We start from the raw sequence: 19,785 nt of genomic DNA on the forward strand, positions 1-19,785 counted from the left end.
TGGCAGAAAGTGAAGAGGAACTAAAAAGGCTCTTGATGAAAGTGAAAGAGTAGAGTGAAAAAGCTGGCTTAAAGCTCAACATTCTGAAAACAAAGAGCATGGCATCTGGTCCCATCACTTTATGGGAAATAGATGGGGAAACAGTGCAAACAGCGTCAGACTTTATTTTGGGGGGCTCCAAAATCACTGCAGATGGTGACTGCAGCCATGAAATTAAAGGACGCTTACTCCTTGGAAGGAAAGTTATGGCCAACCTAGATAGCATATTCAAAAGCAGAGACATTACTTTGCTAACAAAGGTCCGTCTAGTCAAGGCTATGGTTTTTCCAGTAGTCATATATGGATGTGAGTTGGACCGTGAAGAAAGCTGAGCATCGACAAATTGATGCTTTTGAACTATGGTACTGGAGAAGACTCTTGAGAGTCCCTCGGACTGCAAGAAGATCCAACCAGTCCACTCTAAAGGAGATCAGTCCTGGGTGTTCTTTGGAAGGAATGATGCTAAAGCTGAAACTCCAGTACTTTGGCCACTTCATACGAAGAGTTGACTCATTGGAAAAGACCCTGATGCTGGGCGGGATTGGAGGCAGGAGAAGGGGACGACAGAGGATGAGACGGCTGGATGGCACCACTGACTCGATGGACATGAGTTTAAGTGAACTCCGGAGTTGGTGATGGACACGGAGGCCTGGCGTGCTGTAGTTCATGGGGTCGCAAAGAGCTGGACATGACTGAGTGACTGAACTGAAATGAAAAGACAAAACCTGGTCCCCTGGAGAAGGAAACGGCAACCCACACCATTATTCTTGCCTGAAAAACCCCATGGACAGTGTGAAAAGGCAAAACGATATGACACCAGATGAGCCCCCCAAGTTGGAAGGTATCCAATATGGTACTGGGGAAGAGCAGAGGGCAATTACTAATAACTCCAGAAAGAATGAAGCAATTGGGTGAAAGCAGAAATGATGCTCAGTTGTGGATATATCTGGTGGTCAAAGTAAAATCTGACGTGGTACGCATTACTGCACAGGAACCTGAAAGGTTAGGTCCATGGATCAAGGTAAATTGGACATGGTCAAGCAGATGACAAGATTAAACATTGATGTCTTTAGGAATCAGTGAATTAAAATGGATGGGAATGGAGAAATTTAATTCAGATGACCATTAAATCTACTGCTGTGGGCAAGAATTCCTTGGAAGAAATGGATTAGCCCTCAAAGCACACACCTTTCTCCAGCAACACAAGAGATGACTCTACACAGACATCACCAGGTAGTCAATACTGAAATCAGACTATGTTCTTTGCAGTCAGAGATGAAGAAGCTCTATAGTCAGTAAAAACAAGACCTGGAGCTGACAGTGGCTCAGATCATGAGCTCCTTATTGCAAAATTCAGGCTTAAATTGAAGAAAGTATGGAAAACCACTAGACCATTCAGGTATGACCTAAATCAAATACCTTATTATACAGTGGAGGTGATGAATAGATTCAAGGAATTAGATCTGGTAGACAGAGTTCCTGAAGAACTATTCATGCAGGTTCATAACATTGTACAGGAGGCAGTGACCAAAGCTGTCCCAAAGAAAAAGATGCAAGAAGGCAAAGTGATTGCCTGAGGAGGCTTTACAAATAGCTAAGGGGATAAGAGAAGTGAAAGGCAAGGGAGAAAGGGATATACCCAACTGAATGCAGAGTTCAGAGAATAGCAAGGAGAGATAAGAAGACCATCTTAAATGAACAATGCAAAGAATACAGGAAAACAATAGAATGGAAAGGACCATAGATCTTTTCAAGAAAATACTTGTTGGAGACATCAAGGGAACATTTTATGTAAGAATGGACACGATAAAGGACAGAAACAGTAAAGATCTAAGAGAAGCAGAAGAGATTAAGAAAAGGTGATAAGAATACAAAGAAGAACTGTACAAGAAAAGTGTTAATGATTCAGAAAGCCATGATGGTGTGGTCACTCACCTATAACTGGACAACCTGGAGTGTGAAGTCAAGTGGACCTTAGGACGTATCAATACAAACAAAGCTAGTGGAGGTGATGGAACTCCAACTGAGCTATTTAAAATCCTGAAAGATGATGCTGTCAAAGTGCTGCACTCAATATGTCAGCCAATCTGGAAAACTCAGCAGTGGCCACAGGACTGGAAAACGTCAGTTTTCATTCTAATCCCAAAGAAAGGCAATGCCAAAGAATGCTGAAACTACCACACAATTGCATGCATCGCACACAGTAGTATTTTCTTGGGCTCCAAAATCACTACAGATGGTGAGTGCAGCCATGAAATTAAAAGACGCTTGCTTCTTGGAATTAAAACTATTACAAACCTAGACGGCATATTAAAAAGCAGAGACATTACTTTGCCAACAAAGGTTTGTATAGTCAAAGCTACGGTTTTTCCAGTGGTCATGTATGGATGTGAGAGTTATACTATAAAGAATCCCAGTACCTGAAGAATTGATGCTTTTGAACTGTACTGTTGGAGAAGACTCTTGAGAGTCCCTTGGACTGCAAAGAGATCGAACCAGTCCATCCTAAAGGAAATCAACCCTGAATATTCATTGGCAGCACTGTTGATAAAGCTGAAGCTCCAATACTTCGGCCACCTGGTACAAAGAGATGACTGATTGGAAAAGACCTTGAGGCTGGGAAAGACTGAAGGCAAAAGAAGGGGGCAGCAGAGGATACAATGGTTAGATAGCATTACTGACACAATGGATACGAATTTAAGAAAACTCCACCAGATAATGGAGAACAGAAGAGCCAGGCGTGCTATAGTCCATGGAATTGCAAAGAGCCGGATACGACTTAAGTGACTGAACAACAAAATCAAAAGGCAGAACTTTAGAAACAGCGATTACAAGAGACTGAAGAGCAGAAGGAGGGATTGACTATAAAGGAGAAACACAAGGGGATTTTAGGGGTAATGGACGCACCCCCTCCCCGACACACATCATGACTGTGGTGCTAGATATACTATTCTATACCTTTGCCAAAACCCACAGAAGTACACGTGACAAATGGTGTATTATAAAGTACATAAAATTAAAATTATGTAAGAGGTACAAACATAATATTGAAAAAATGCTAGCACAGAACACTGGGCCAGTATTCATGTATCCTCTCCACTTTCTCAAGTTTTGAGTCTATATATGTGTTAGTAGGCACACACTCAAAGGAATACCATTTAGTAAGAAATCAGATACTCAGATATCAAATGTTGAATACACGCAGAACTGGTAGCATTCAAAGCTACCCAAACTGTGAATAACACTAAAAATAAGTAAGTTAAGTCTTCCCTTACTTGCTTAGAATAGAAATATAGTACTGTTCAACAACAGTCATTTTGTTTCTCATTTTATTCAGATTTTTCACAATGTATATATACATGATCCAGACATTTTCATTTAAAAAGACACCTTTTACTGTTCGCCTGTGAGAAAGGACAGATCCTGAAAACACCCAAGAAATAACACAGGCGTCCATAATCCTAGAAACATACTAAGCCACTTAATTTACATGGGAAAACTGGAGATGAAAATGAGTATGGGAGGCTACACCAGCTATTAAACCAGTGAGAGAAAATTTTTCATTTTAGTTCTTCAAGAACATTATGAGTAAAATCAATTTATTTCTGTGGCAGAATTCTACCTATTTGAATGATCCTACTATCCTTGAATAATATTTAATTCACTTATTCAAGATGCCCTTTCTCCACCATAATTAATGTTGTAAGACAAAGAAATCCTTTGTATGCAAACCAACATTGATTCCATAATATTTAAAACAAGAACACAAAAGTAAAAATGCACAATAATAAAAATTAAATATATTCAAATTGAATGAACCAGGTATGAGGCAATGGGCTTCAACTGTGTTTATTTTGGTTTTTCAATTTACTTATTTCTACAGTAAGAGTTTCCACCAATATTCAACCAAATGTTCACTGTGCAGACTTGTACACCTTCAAATGAAGCAAGTACGATCTTAAAATCCTAGTCAGGCAACTTCTCGCGTTCTTATCCCTAAAAGATGTAAAAATATACATATACACAAAAATTTCCACGTAAATATTTATAGCAAGATTATTCAAAACAGCCAAAGAACAGAAATAAGTTAGTAGAATACCATATATTGATGAATGAATAAGCAAGCAAAATGTGATCTATAAATGGGGTATTACTCACCCATAAATAGAAATGGAGTTCCAATCCATGCTATAATATGGCTGAACTTTGAAAAATCGTGCTAAGTGAAGGAACTGTGAGTAAAAACACGTTCTATTATAAATGGTTCAAATGCAGATACAGATAAAACCCATTGGTATCAAAGTATTCATGCTCTTATTCCACACTTTCATATTTCCTGAGCATGTACACCTGAAACCATGTGCTTCAAGATATTCTCCCCTACGTATTCTTTTATACTATCATTTTGACCAAACTTCGGACTTAAAAGTCTTATAGTTGTAAATCTATACTTCAATAAAATAAACATTTTAAAAAATATTTTAAAATGTATTGTTTCCCTAAAATTTTCTCAAGTTTTAGCATCTTTTGAGTTTCTTGGTTGAAACAATTACTGTGATTATTGCCAAATGTTGAGTTTTTATATTCTGTCATTCTTCTATGTTTATCCCAACCTTCTGTAGTATTTTACTTTTGACCCTATTAATTCATTCACTCATTCACATATTAGTTTAGTAATATTATAAACACTTCACCATCATTAGTTTTATTATCCTTAAAGAGATTTACCATATTGAAACACCCTCATATTTGCATCCATTAAAACCAGAGGCTGAGCAGCTCTGTGTCCAGCAGTCCGCCATGACAGATGCAGCCTTACTTAACTATGACTGCTTTTTCCTTCAGTAGTCTCTGTTCCAGGGCCCCAGCTGTGAATATCTTATACAGGCTCATTTCCCCTCAAGCTACCAGAAAATAAGATGGCAAACTTTAGAATAGCGTAACACACATTTCTTGCTATAAACTATCCAATTTTTAAAATGTACTTTAGCCATTGCTATGGCAAAGTCAGGCAAAACTTTCTGTTGCAACTCACTCTGCTTATCATTCTGGCCAACATTTTAGCTACTAGCTCAGAATTACTAATGAACGGTACTTGTAAGACACAGGTACTGTCTTTAGAAAAGTGTTAGAATGAATACAGACAACTGGAGAAAAGTGAATTGATTATGGAACACATATTCATATGAAGTAGATAGTTTATAATCTACACCATATGGTCATAAAGTACAATTTGAAAAACATTTCATTAGAACATTATGACACTTGAATCTATAGCAGTTAGGGATTGTACCTTCAACTCCAAGATCCTCATTGGTCCTTTCCCTGCTATTTATAGTATTTCTTTTAGTGTTACCTGTCATCAATTCTGCATTAAAGTTGATTTTTTTCCATTTAGTGATACTCTTCTTATTGGCCATTTCTTTTTGGACTTTGATTTGTGCCCCCATGACATCCTGGTCTCTATGAAATAGTTTCCCAAGGAACACTGCCTCATCTCCTAAGCACTGGCACCCCATATTTCAACAAGTCATTCTACAATTTGTAAATTTATACCACAGAATTTCCAACAAACCAATGTCCTATTCATCTTTTTCTCCTGTTCCTGCAGTATCTCAACACTTACACTTTTAAGTTTAAAGAACTAAACTTGAGAATTCACATGGCTCTGACCTTAACAACACAGAGAAAATAAAGATGACCTCAAAAATGTGTATCTTTCCCCCCAAACAAGAGGAGATGTAACAAAATATAAGTATTATTTTCATCTTCCGAAGGCTGTGACACTGATTGTGTTTTTCTTAAGTTGTGAATAACAGAATTAATTGCACAATCAAATTTAGTTTCTAACAAGCCTCTATCTTATCTTAAAAAAAGGAATGAATATCCTATACTGTATGGTTATTATTAGTATTAAATGAGATAATCCATGAAAAAGTGTTTATTTCATCATGTGGTACACATACTAAGAATTCAATAAATGCTATATATAATTGAAATATATAAATTTGAGACTACATATCACACACACGCATACACAATAGTAAAATGATTCAAACTCACCATCAACAGTTTTTGAACAGTCTTCCTATAAAATAAGTTTATTGACCATATCTAAACAAGAACATACATATTTCATTTTATGTGAATAAAATATTAATGTTTCAAACATAGTTGATACTCAGGAACTAATGGCCAAACTTTTGAAAACCCTAGATTTTTAAAGTCAGTTAATTTCAATATATTAAATACAATTAAATTGGATAAGTGCATTATTAATTTCCCTAGCATTATGATTTGATAAACAGATTACTTATAATTTTACAAGTATAATTAAGGCTGTAACAAGTACCCTTGAGTTTACATACACATTTGAACACTCCCTATTATGTCCTATAGGTAAATTTCTAAATATAAAATTGTTTGTCAAAATGTGCTAATTCCCATCTAATACATATTTTTCACTGTCTTTTGGACAGACGAACTCACAAGGAATTCCAAATTCTCCATACTTTGCTAATAAATGTACCATTAATCTAATAGGTGAAAAGATTTCTGATTTATTTGTGTTTGTGACTATGTTTAAAGACACACACAAATAATAATTTCATTATATATTTATAACAATTGATAATTATTTAGCATATAGTTATTTCATTATAAGATTGATATGGTTATTTTTTTTTTTTTAGGTAAGAAGTAGATTTATCCAGAAACAAACACACTCCACAGAGTGTGGGCCATTGCAGAGGGCTTGTGCGGCAGCCTGGTTGAGTATGTTTTTATGTGTTCTTGGCCATTCATGGTACTTTCCTTCTCTGATTTGTTCATTTATATGTATTCCTATTTTTGTACTGGAATACCTGTCTTTTTCTAATTGATTTGGGTGAGCCTTTAATAGAATATTAAAACTAACCTGGTAATATAAGTTTCAACTAAACATAAAGGTACATTTTCAAATGACTGCAGAAAAAGTAATAACCCAAATTTAAACTAGCAGGTTTTAGATATTCCTTCTTTCCTGTAAACCCTCCAATGTAGACAACATGGAGAAAATATGGAAAACAGTTTAATTGGATTAAAGATTGTGTTCATTAGTTATTTATACTGTTGATTCTTTCACATTTTTATAAACTAGATTACTTGATAGCTTTGGAACATACAAATCCTATTATGAGATGTTGAAACAATTCAAAAACTGCTCAGGTGAAATCAAAATAGACTGAAGTCAAAGCCTAAGGAGACCAGAAACCACCAAGGAATTGAGAGACAATATTTTGACCTGAATTGTACTCAAGAGGAAAAGAAGGCAGGTACGATTTTGGTCACAATCCTTGGGAACTTGTGGGAAAAATATGCTCAATTTAAAATATAATTTATTGGTTGTAACTGGAAAGGGGTTCATATGACTCCAGTAACTTACATTGGTTTTACATTGCTTAGGTTATGATGACATATGGTATTCACTTAGAGCACTCTCTAGTGAATGAGATTTAGCAGAATTATTAATAATAATTTTCATGAAAGTAAAATGGAAAAATAATTTTCAGATACATTTACCATGTACTGGGGTTAATCTGATTATTTTCCAGGTTCTGGTTTAGCCAATGCTCTAGTTCAGGATGTGGTACTGAAGCACAAAGCCTGCTGTTGTAAACAAGGTTTTACCCAAACACAGCCACACTCATTCAACTACATACTGTGTTTGGCTGCTTTTACACTGCAAGAGCAGAGCAGATCAGCTGCAACAGAGATCACACATCCTACAAAACTGAAATTGCTTGTTATTTCACCCTTTACAGAAAAGGCTTACCAATCCATGGTCTACTTTAATGTAGATTGAGATAGTAACTTCATATAATTAAAACTTAGTTTTAAGACACTGGAGCATAAGTGGACTGAGAAGGCAGTTACCATATTTAGATTAAATTTTCTCATGAAAGCTGGCACAGAATGGAGGCAGCTCTACTCTGATTTTCCAAATTTGAATGTAGTAATAAGTCAAGAGTTCCTGCTAGATGAGTCCCTGAATTTAATGGCCCTTCGTCCTCATACTCTGTTGTTTTCTCCTTATACATCATCACCTCAGAGACCACTGTCATCACTGTCCTTTCACATGCAAGGTAAAGCCCTTGTTTTTCCATTGCCATGCTCTTCTTCCTATTATATTTAATAGCAGGATGGATGGATAGATGACACACAAAAGAAAGATGATCAGTAATGGAATTTGAATGGTAACTTATGTATTAATAAGCTAGACAGATGATAGAGACACACATATAAATTATGGAAGATAAAGTGATAGATGATAGATCTACGGATAGATGAGAGATTTATGATAGAGTAAAATGCAGTAGAACTTGAGAATCACCAATAAAAGACATTACAACACTAAAGTGTTTCTCAAAACTGAGCATTTCTGTTTCAAGAGAAATTTATTTATATTCCATGTCCATGGAATATTATTTCTAAATTTCTCATAAGATCAAGGATGGTAGTGTTTTAGAAACAATGCAAAAACTACAACAGTTTCCTCTCTCCTCTATGTTTATCATAGGAGTTGACATGAGACAGTTATGTAAAAGTGAAAAAATACGCCATTCAAATCAAACACATATATTTGGAAGGTTAATTTCATATTCCCTAAATTCAGAGGTTGTAAGGTGTATTTCCCACTTATCTTCAATAAAGAAATGTTATTTCAAGAGACGATTCAATTCTGTGTTAAGAGAACTCATATCAAATATTTATAATGCAACAAAATTCATGAAATATTCCATACTTCTATGTCTTGACCAGTGGTAATATTATGAATTAATTAAATGAAATATTTCTAACATCAACATATTCCAATCTTTTTACTTCTGCTTTTCTCTCTAATAAAGTCATTCATTTACTCTCTAACTTAATTTATTGCAAATATCATGAAAGCAAACTTAGCCATTAAAAATATAGAATAATTATTTTCTGTATGACTTTCTGGGTAAGAAAACAATATAAATAAAACCAACCCCTGTCAAAAGAAGCTCATTTATTCAAAACTGTAAAAGGACACAGAGAAAAACACATAAAACAAACTGTTTGGTTAAGAACTCTTCATAAGCATCCTTTGAAAAGTAACGATCACATCCTGCTTTGCTAGCCTAAACTTTTGCTTCAACTACTTTCTATACTAACTACTCCCAAATGTTTTTTATTTCAATGAAGCCCAGAAAACTATGGAATATTATCTTTAACATACTGGGGGTGGGAAGTAAAATCATAATTCTATATTAAGTAACTATATTCCTCAATAAAAAGGACTAAAAAGGAGACAGTGTCAGATAAAATAAAACTAAGAAAAATTATCACTAGTACTGGTGCTAAAGAAAGTTCTTGGGAAGATAAATAATGATAACTGAAGTAGACATGGATCTTCAGAACAGAATGAAAAGGATTAACACTGGTTAATATATAGGTAATTATGAAATATTTTCCCTTTTAAATTCTTAAAAATAAATATATCTATTTAAAACAATTATTCCATTGTCTATATCACTTGAAGTATATATGGCAACTCTAGCATACAAGGGGTAAAGACTAGGTAAATAGATATGTATATTTCCAAGATTCTTCTTTTTATGGGAAATGATTTAATAGTCTTAAAAGGTTAAAACAAATATATATAGTATTCCCTAGAAAACCACTAAAAAAAAAGTATAGCTAAAAAGGTAAGGGAAAAAGGAATTCTGAAAAAAAATTAAAAGGAAGGCAGAGAAGAGAAAGAAGAATAGAAAGCAGAAGATAGACACTGATAGGGAATACACACTTAACAAAGAAACAATAAAAGAGGTGGACTTAAATCCACTTTTTCAATAATTATATTAAATGAACATTGAATAAACACTCCATTAATGGTTAAAACATACTAAACAACTATACACCATCTAATGACAATATTTTATAAAGTTACAGGTTGAAAGATAAAAATATAACACCATCCTAACAGAAAGCAAAAGACAGCTAGAGCAGTTATATTAATTTTCAATAATGTAAACATCATGTCTGTTTATTACCAAAGATAGAGACATTTCAAAATATAAGAGGGTCAATTTATAAAGAAGACATAATAATCACAGAAGTTTGTATGACTAATAAAGTTATAATTTACCTGAAATGAAACTGACAGAAATAAAGGGGAGTAACAGACAAATCCAATCACAATTGATGACTTTAAACTCTACCTTTTCCATAATTTACAGAATAAAGAACAATATCAATCATAGATATGAACAATACTATCAACCACTTAAACCCAATGGATATTTATAAAACACTACAGTCAACAACTTCTGAATAAATGCACTTTTTAAGTGTCTGTGGCATATTCACCAAGATAAACCATGTATCAGGCCAAAGATATTTAAAATAACTCAACTGATATAGAATATATTCATTGATCATAATAAAAGTTAGAAATCCATACAATAAAATATCTTTGAAGAATAAAAGGAGTCATCACTGCAGATGGTGACTGCAGCCATGAAATTAAAAGATGCCTGCTCCTTGGAAGAAAAGCTATGACCAACCTAGACAGCATATTAAAAAGCAGAGATATTACTTTGCCAACAAAGGTCTGTCTAGTCAGAGCTATGGTTTTTCCAGTAGTCATGTATACATGTGAGAAGTGGACTATAATGAAAGTTGAGAACCAAAGAACTGATGCTTTTCAACTGCGGTGTTGGAGAAGACTCTTGAGAATCCCTTGGACTGCAAGGAGATCAAACCAGTCCATCCTAAGGGAAATCAGTCCTGAATGTTCATTGGAAGGACTGATGCTGAAGCTGAAACTCCTATACTTTGGCCACTTGATGCAAAGGACTGATTCATTGGAAAAGACCCTGATACAGGAAAGATTGAAGGCAGGAGAAGGGGATGACGAGGATGAGATGGTTGGATGACATCACTGACTCAGTGGACATGAGTTTGAGCAAGCTCTGGGAATTGGTGATGGGCAGGGAAGACTGGTGTGCTGCAGTCCATGGGGTTGCAAAGAGTCGAACATGACTGAGTGACTAAACTGCTTATCCAAGGTGAAATTATTAAGATTAAATTATTAAGTATTTCACATTTCAAAAACAATATTAAAGCAAAGGTAAAAATTTTGACTGAAAAGATCTAAAACTTTAGAAATTCAGAAATAACAAGATGGTGACAAAGGAGGTGCCAGAGCTCCCCTCCTCATACAGACACACAATATGTACAGCTACACACAGAACAATTTATTCTGAAAGAGACTCAAAAACTTTCATAAAGTAGGACAAATGAGAAAATACATCAAAACAGGTAGGAAAGTCTGTTTCTTTCCACATTCTTGGCATCAACCCCACCCTTAGCATAGTGCCTTACCATTAGGAAAGATGTCCCAACTTCTAGCTTCTCCCTGAAAACCAAAGGGCTGATCTATCAACAGTGGTGTTGGAGAAGGCTATTGCGAGTCCCTTGGACTGCAAGGAGATCCAACCAGTCCATCCAAAAGGAAATTAATCTTGTGAGTTAAGACTCACAGGAGGGACAGATTCACAAAATCCCTTGCTCTAAAAACCAATGGAGCTTGTGTAAATGAGACAAAACAGTATAGCAAACAAATAAACAGTGCTTAACAAGCATGCAAGCACTCACCAAGGCTATCATCCCAGCTATCAGCACAGAGGGAACAAACAAAATTGCACATTTCAGTTTTCCCCTGAAAGAGTATCTGCTTGCTAAAGAGTGTGCTGCCATTTCCTTCTCCAGGGGATCTTGCCTGGAAAATCCCATGGACAAAAGAGCCTGGCAGGCTGCAGTACATGGGGTCACAAAGAGTCAGGCATGACTGAGTGACTAACACTAACATTTACTTTAAAAGCTGCTGCCTGAAGGTTAGTCTTCTAACTTAGCAGGTTCTAGGGGCTGGCTGTGATCCTCTCAGAGAATGTGGAAGTGGACACCACTCCTCCCCACTCCACAGGGCTCTAAGTTCCTAGTATCTCCCTGGAAGGACCTTGTACCCATGTCTATACCCAAGATTTTATAGGTTCTACTCAAGAAATAGGTCTCAAGACAATCAGTCATATAGCTAAAGGGGGTTCCATTCACAAATTCCACAGACTGTAGAAAACAAAGGGGCAATTCTTAGCTGGCTTTCCCTTAGGCTCAGTGCAAAAGCAGTAAGCAAAGTCACTCATCTCCCAACCTTTCCCTGAAAGGGTTTTATCTGCACACTGTTAAAGATAGAAAGATACACTGCATTCTTGGATTAGAAGAATTAATGTCATTAAAATGACCAGTACTCAAGGCAATCTGCAGATATAATGCAATTCCTATCTAAATATCAATGGGATTTTTTTGGTAGAACTACAACAAATAATTTTAAAATTATATATATAAAAAAAAAACAACAAACAAACCCAAATAGTCAAAACAACATGGTGGTGGTTGGTGTAGTTGCTCAGTTGTGTCTGACTCTTTGTGACCCCATGGACTGCAGCCCTTCAGGCTCCTCTGCCCATGAGGTTCTCCAGGCAAGAATACTGGAGTGGGGCACAGAAACAACATAGAGAGCCAAGAAAAATGAGGAGATACAGGAAAACATCTGAAATAAAAGAACAACAGAAACTAGAAAGAGATCTTACTAACAATGAAGGTAAGTGATTTTCCTGAGAGACAGTTCAAAATAATGATCATAAAGATGTTTACCAAAAACAAGAGAGAAATGTATGAACAAAATAAGAATTTTAACTAACACACAGGAAAATTTTTACAAGTACCACACAGAAATCACAGAGCCAAAGAATACAACCAAACTAAAAAATGCAATAGGAGAGTTCAACAGCAGACTGGATCAAGTGAAAGGAAGAATCAGGAAAACTTAAAAGACAGTGAAGTGGAATTCATCCACTCAGATAAGTCAAAAGAAAGAATTAAAAAGTGAAAATAGCATTAAGGACTTAACGGGATACTAGCAAACTATATGCGTTATAGATGTCTCAGGTGACACTAGTGGTAAAGAACCTGCCCACTGCAGGCTCAATCCTTGGGTCAGGAAGATCCCCTGGAGAAGGAAACGGCAACCTACTCCAGTATTCTTGCCTGGAGAATCCCATGGAAAAAGGAACCTGAGGGTCTATGGTTCACAGGATCACAAAGAGTCAGACATGACTGAAGCGACTTGGCATGCACAGAGGTCCCAGAAGAATATCGAGAGAAAGGAGAACAAGTGCTATTCAAAGACATAATGGCTGAAAACTTTCCTAATCTAGGGAAAAAAGACACATCCAGATTCAGGAATCCCAGAAAATAACTTCCACCCCCAAAAAGGAAGAAAAAATGAGAATTCAAAGAGATCACACCAAGACACATAATGAAATTGTCAAATGCTAAAGATTATGTAAGAATCTCAAAAGCTGCATGAGAAAATAAGTTATGTATAAGAGAAACCCCATATCACTATCAAGAAATATTTCTGCAAAAAACTTGAAAGGCAGAAGGGTATGGGGTGATACATTCCAATTGAGGAAAGGAAAAAAACCACCAAGAATACTCTATTCAGCAAATTACTCCTTCAGAATTAAATGGGAAATAAGGAGTTTTCCAGGCAAACAAAAGCTAAATGAGTTCATCACTACTAAATCAATCTTATAAGAAATGTTAATGGGTGTTCTTCAAGCTGTAATGAAAGAATGTTAATTAGAAGGAAGACATATGAAAGTACAAAGCTCACCAGTAAAGATAAACATTCAGTTAAAATCAGATTACTCTTTTGTTGCAATGGTAATGGGTAAATCATTTTTAACTTTAGAATAAAGGTTAAAGAACAGAACATTAAAGTAACTATAATAAAATAATTTGTTATTGGATTCACAATGTAAAAAGATGCAAACTGTGACATCAAAAACATAACATGAAGGGGTAGGCATGTGAAGATATTATCAACTTACACTGTTGTACATAAAAGATATTTTATATAAACTTCATGGTTACCACAAAACTAAAGACTATACTAAATACACAAAAGATAAAAAGAAAGGAATCAAAGAATACTATACTACAAAAATTTATCAAATCACAAAGAAACAGACCAAGACAGGGGGAAAGGAACAAAGGAACTACAAAACAGCCAGAAAACAATTAACAAAATGGCAATAATAAGTCCAAACTTATGAACAATTATTTTCAATGTAAATAGACTAATTTTTCCAATCAAAAGCTAGGGGAGGGGACATTCCTGGCAGTCCATGGTTAAGACTCTATGCTTCCAATGTATGGGACACAGGCTCAATCCCTGGTTGGGGAACTAAGATCCCACATGCCTTGAGGCGTGGCCAAAAAAAAAAAGACCTAGGTGTTATTGGGGTCTGTTCCTCAAGTGTCTGCCATGAAAAACTGGCTAGATGGATTTAAAAAAATACCCAACTACATACTGACTACAGGAGACTCACCTAAGCTTTAAAGAACTTTCATAGAATGAAAACAAAGGGATAGAAAAATATATTTTATGCAAAAAAAAAATAACAAAGAATAGCTGTACTCATATCATACAAAACAGACTTTAAGCCAAAAGCTGTAAGAAGAGAAAAATAAGGTCACTACATACAAGGTCAATGCATCAAGAGGATACAACAATTGCAAATATTTCAACCCCAACACAGGAACACCTAAATGTATGAGTACATGCTCAGTCACTCAGTTATGTCCAACTCTTTGCGAACCCACGAACTATACCCATCAGACTCCTCTGTCCATGGATTTTCCAGGCAAAAATACTGGAGTGGGTTGCCTTTTCCTCCTCAAGGGGATGGAGCTCGCATCTCCAGTGTCTCTTGCACTACAGGTGGGTTTGTTTTTTGTTTTTTGTTTTTTTTTTTTTTACCACTAGCACCACCTGGAAAGCATGTAAATACATAAAGCTAATACTAACAAATCTGAAGGGAAAATTACACAGCAATGCAATAATATCAATGAACTTCAATATCCCACTCTCAACAATGGATAGATCATCCAGATGGAAATAATCACTAAAAAAGAACATTAGACTTATACTAGACCTTACGTATTAGGCCTTACACAACATTGGAAAAGCAAGTTTCATTCCAATTTCAAAGAAAGGTAATACCAAAGAATGTTTAAACTACTGCACAATTGTGCTCATTTACATGCTAGCAAGGTCATGCTCAAAAATCCTTCAAGCTAGGTTTCAACACTATGTGAACCAAGAAACTCCAGGTGTACATGCTGAATTTAGAAAAGGCAGAGGAACCAGAGATCCAATTGCTAACATCCACTGGATAATAGACAAAGCAAGCGGATTCTAAAAACATATCTACTTATGCTTCATTAACTATGCTGAAACCTTTGACTACCTGCATCACAACAAACAGGAATACCAGATCGTCTTACCTATATGCAGGTCAAGAAGCAACACTTAGAATCAAATATGGAACAATGAGACTGGTTCAAAATTGGGAAAAGGAGTATGTCAAGGCTGTACACTGTCATCCTGCTTATTTAACTTATATGTAGAGAATTTCATGCAAAATACCAGGCTGGATGAACCACAAGCTGGAATCAAGATGATGGGGAGCAGTATCAACAACCTCAGATGGGCAGATGATACCACTCTAATGGTAGAAAGTGAAGAGGAACTAAAGAGCCTCTTAATGAAGTTGAAAGAGGAGAGTGAAAAAGTTGGCTTAAAATTCAACATTCAAAATGCTAAGATTAATGGCATCTGGTCCCATCACTTCATGCCAAATAGATGGGGGAAAAAGTGAAAACAGTGACAGACTTATTTTCTTGGGCTCCAAAGTCACTGCAGATGGTGACTGCAACCATGAAATTAAAAGACACTTGCTCCTTAGAAAAAAAGATATGACAAACCTAGACAGCATATTAAAAAGCAGAGACATCTCTTTGCTGACAAAGGTTTGCATAGTCAAAGCTATAGTTTTTCCAGAATTCATGTATGGATATGAGAGTCGGACGATAAGAAGGCTGAGCACTGAGAAATTGATGTCTCTGAATTATGGTGCTGGAGATGATTCTTAAGAGCCTCTTGGACTGCAAGGAGATCAAACCAGTCAATTCTAAGGGAAAATCAACCCTGAATATTCCTTGGAAGGACTGATGCTGAAGCTCCAATACTTTGGCCACCTGATGTGAAGAGTCAACCATCGGAAAAGACCCTGATGCTGGGAAAGACTGAAGGCAAGAGGAGAAGGGGGTGACAGAGGATGAGGTGGCTGGATGACATCAGTGACTCAATGGACATTAATTTGAGCAAACTCTGGGATAGTGAAGGACAGGGAACCCTGGTGTGCTGCAGTTCATTGGGTCGCAAAGAGTCAGACAGGAGTTAAAAACTGAACAACACATTAGATCAGATGAACTTTAGTAGATATTTATAGAACATTCCTTTTAACAGTACTAGAATAAACATCACAATAAACTGTGGAAAATTCTGAGAGAGATGGGAATACCAGACCACCTGATCTGCCTCTTGAGAAATCTGTATGCAGGTCAGGAAGCTGTACATTGTCACCCTGCTTATTTAACTTATATGCAGAGTACATCATGAGAAATGCTGGACTGGAAGAAACACAAGCTGGAATCAAGATTGCCAGGAGAAATATCAACAACCTCAGATATGCAGATGACACCACCATTATGGCAAAAAGTGAAGAGGAACTCAAAAGCCTCTTGGTGAAAGTGAAAGAGGAGAGTGAGAAAGTTGGCTTAAAGCTCAACATTCAGAAAACGAAAATCATGGCATCCGGTCCCATCACTTCATGGGAAATAGATGGGGAAACAGTGGAAACAGTGTCAGACTTTATTTTTGGGGGCTCCAAAATCACTGCAGATGGTGACTGCAGCCATGAGATTAAAAGACACTTACTCCTTGGAAGGAAAGTTATGACCAACCCAGATAGCATATTCAAAAGCAGAGACATTACTTTGCCAACAAAGGTTCGTCTAGTCAAGGCTATGTATGGATGTGAGAGTTGGACTGTGAAGAAGGCTGAGCACCGAAGAATTGATGCTTTTGAACTGTGGTGTTGGAGAAGACTCTTGCGAGTCCCTTGAACTGCAAGGAGATCCAACCAGTCCATTCTGAAGGAGATCAGCCCTGGGATTTCTTTGGAGGGAATGATGCTGAAGCTGAAACTCCAATACTTTGGCCACCTCATGCAAAGAGCTGACTCATTGGAAAAGACTCTGATGCTGGGAGGGATTGGGGGCAGGAGGAGAAGGGGACGACAGAGGATGAGATGGCTGGATGGCATCACTGACCCCATGGACGTGAGTCTGAGTGAACTCCAGGAGTTGGTGATGGACAGGGAAGCCCGGCATGCTGCGATTCATGGAGTTGCAAAGAGTCAGACCCGACTGAGCGACTGAACTGAATGAGAATAAACATTCTTCTCAAGAATCCATAGAAAATTATCTAGGATAAATCATATGCAAGGTCACAAAATAAGTCTTAATAATTAAAAATTGAATCATTTCATGCATTTTTCTGACCACAATGATATGAAACTAGAAAACTGAAATTGAAAAATTCTTAAAATATATATTGATTAAGTCATGTGCTGCTGAACAACTGTGAACAATTCAAAAGAGACATCAAAAAAATCATGACACAAACAAAATGGAAACATAATATACCAAAGCTTATGGAATGTAGCAAAAATAGTCCTAAGAAGGACACTTATTGTGATAAACACCTACATCAAGGGAAAAAAAGATCTCAAACAAACACTACACCTCAAGGTACAAAGGGAATGTACTTCAATATAATAAAGGCCATAAAAGACAAGTCCACAGCAAACATCATTCCTAACAGTGAAATGCTAAAAGCTTTTCTTCTAAGATCAGGAATAACACATGGATGCCCACTGTTGAATTTTATTCATAATGAGCCAAGAATACACACTGTGTAAAGGACAGTCATGTCAGTAAATTGGGACTACTGGACAGTCACAGGTAATATACAAATATCAACTCTAGATGGATTAAAGACCTGAATATAAGATCTGAAACCATAATTCTCCTAGAAGAAAACATAGAAGGTAGATTGCTTGGCAGTAATATTTTTTATTTGATACCAAAAGCAAATACAACAAAAGCAAAACTAAACAAAACAAGTGAGACTACATCTAACTACAAGTTTCTGCTCAACAACGAAAAAAATCAGCAAAGTGAAAGGCAACCTATAAAATGATAGAAAATATTTGCAAACCACATATCCAATAAGGGGTTGATATTCCAAATATACATGGAAGTCATAGAACTGAAGAGCAAAAATATAATAACAATTTTAAAATGAAGGATGTAAGTAGACATTTCTTCCAAAGACATAATAAAAATAGCCAATGAGTTTATAAAAAGGTGTTCCACATCTTTAATCATGAAGAAAATGCACAATCAAAAGCACAATCATCCCACACCTATTAGGAGTTACGTCTATTATCAAAAAGACAAGAAAGAACAAAAAGTGGGCAAGGATAAAGAAAAAACGGAATCCTTATATTGATACTACTTACTGGTAGGCATGTAAACTGGTATAACCAGCATGAAAAATAATATGGAGGTTCCTCAAGAAATTAAAAATGTAACTGTCATATCACCTAATAATGCCACTTTTGGGTATATAGCCAAAGGAAAAAATTCACATAAAATTTCACAAAATATAATCTCAAAGAGTTATCTATACTATGTTTACAGCATCATTATTCACAATAGCCAAGGCATGCAAACAGCCTAAGTTGTTCAATGACATGAACGGATAAAGAAAATACAGATGTGTATGTATATATATGTGTGTATATATACACACATATTTGATGCAATATTACTGACCCTTATGAAAGAAGAAATTCTTGTCATACGTTACAACGTGTATGAACCTGGAGGACTAAGTGATACAAGTGATATAAGCCAGACAGAAAGCCAAATCAATCATGGTTTCATTTATATATGAAATCTGAAAAATAATAAAGTCAAACTCATAGAAACAGAATACAGTGGTTGTTGGGGACTTAGGGGTGGGAGAAATAGTGAATATTGGTAAAATGTACAAACTTCCAAGTGGAACAATAAAGTCTGAGAAGATAATGTATAACACGGCGATTATAGCAGGCAACACCCTATTCATTGTATAATTAAAATTCATGAAGAGAGTAAAATTTAAATGCTCTCTCACACACAAATACAAAAAACAAGTATGTTAGGTAATGGTGTTCTGATTAACTCAATGAGGGGAATACTTTTATGTTGTATACATATATCAAATCACATTAAATATCACTTACCATTTCAATTGTCAATTACAACTCCATAAAGTTGGGAAAAACTTCAGGAATATAGATTTCTTAAACAATATCAAACAAAAGTAGTAGCAATTAGCACAACTAAGCCCTTATGATTCTATAGGCAACAGAGAGCATTTCCTGGTCCACTGACATCATTTCCCTAAATATCAATAAACCTGAAGACAGACTTATACTCCTATCAGTCCTAGTGCTGCTCCTCTGTCCTTTCTTGCTGCTGCTGCTAAGTCACTTCAGTCGTGTCTGACTCTGTGCAACCCCAGAGACGGCAGCCCATCAGACTCCTCCATCCCTGGGATTCTCCAGGCAAGAACACTGGAGTGGGTTGCCATTTCCTTCTCCAATGCATGAAAGTGAAAAGTCAAAGTGAAGTCACAGTCGTGTCAGACCCTCAGCGACC

General features: G+C 36.1%; 1 long non-coding RNA gene across 3 annotated transcripts in view; it reads right to left on the minus strand.

The window, feature by feature from the left end:
- Nucleotides 1–19,785, minus strand: part of LOC102402392 — an 85,998-nt gene that overhangs the window by 45,008 nt on the left and 21,205 nt on the right. Inside the window, exon 5 of one of the 3 annotated variants that reach the window (XR_006640359.1) lies at nt 4,198–4,271. The exons of the other annotated variants lie outside the window; for them this stretch is intronic. This is a non-coding gene — a long non-coding RNA (uncharacterized LOC102402392). The remainder of the gene's footprint in view (nt 1–4,197; nt 4,272–19,785) is intronic. 3 annotated transcript variants of the gene reach the window in all.

This window comes from Bubalus bubalis, chromosome 20 (genome assembly GCF_019923935.1).
Source record: "Bubalus bubalis isolate 160015118507 breed Murrah chromosome 20, NDDB_SH_1, whole genome shotgun sequence".
Taxonomy (NCBI): Eukaryota; Metazoa; Chordata; class Mammalia; order Artiodactyla; family Bovidae; genus Bubalus; species Bubalus bubalis.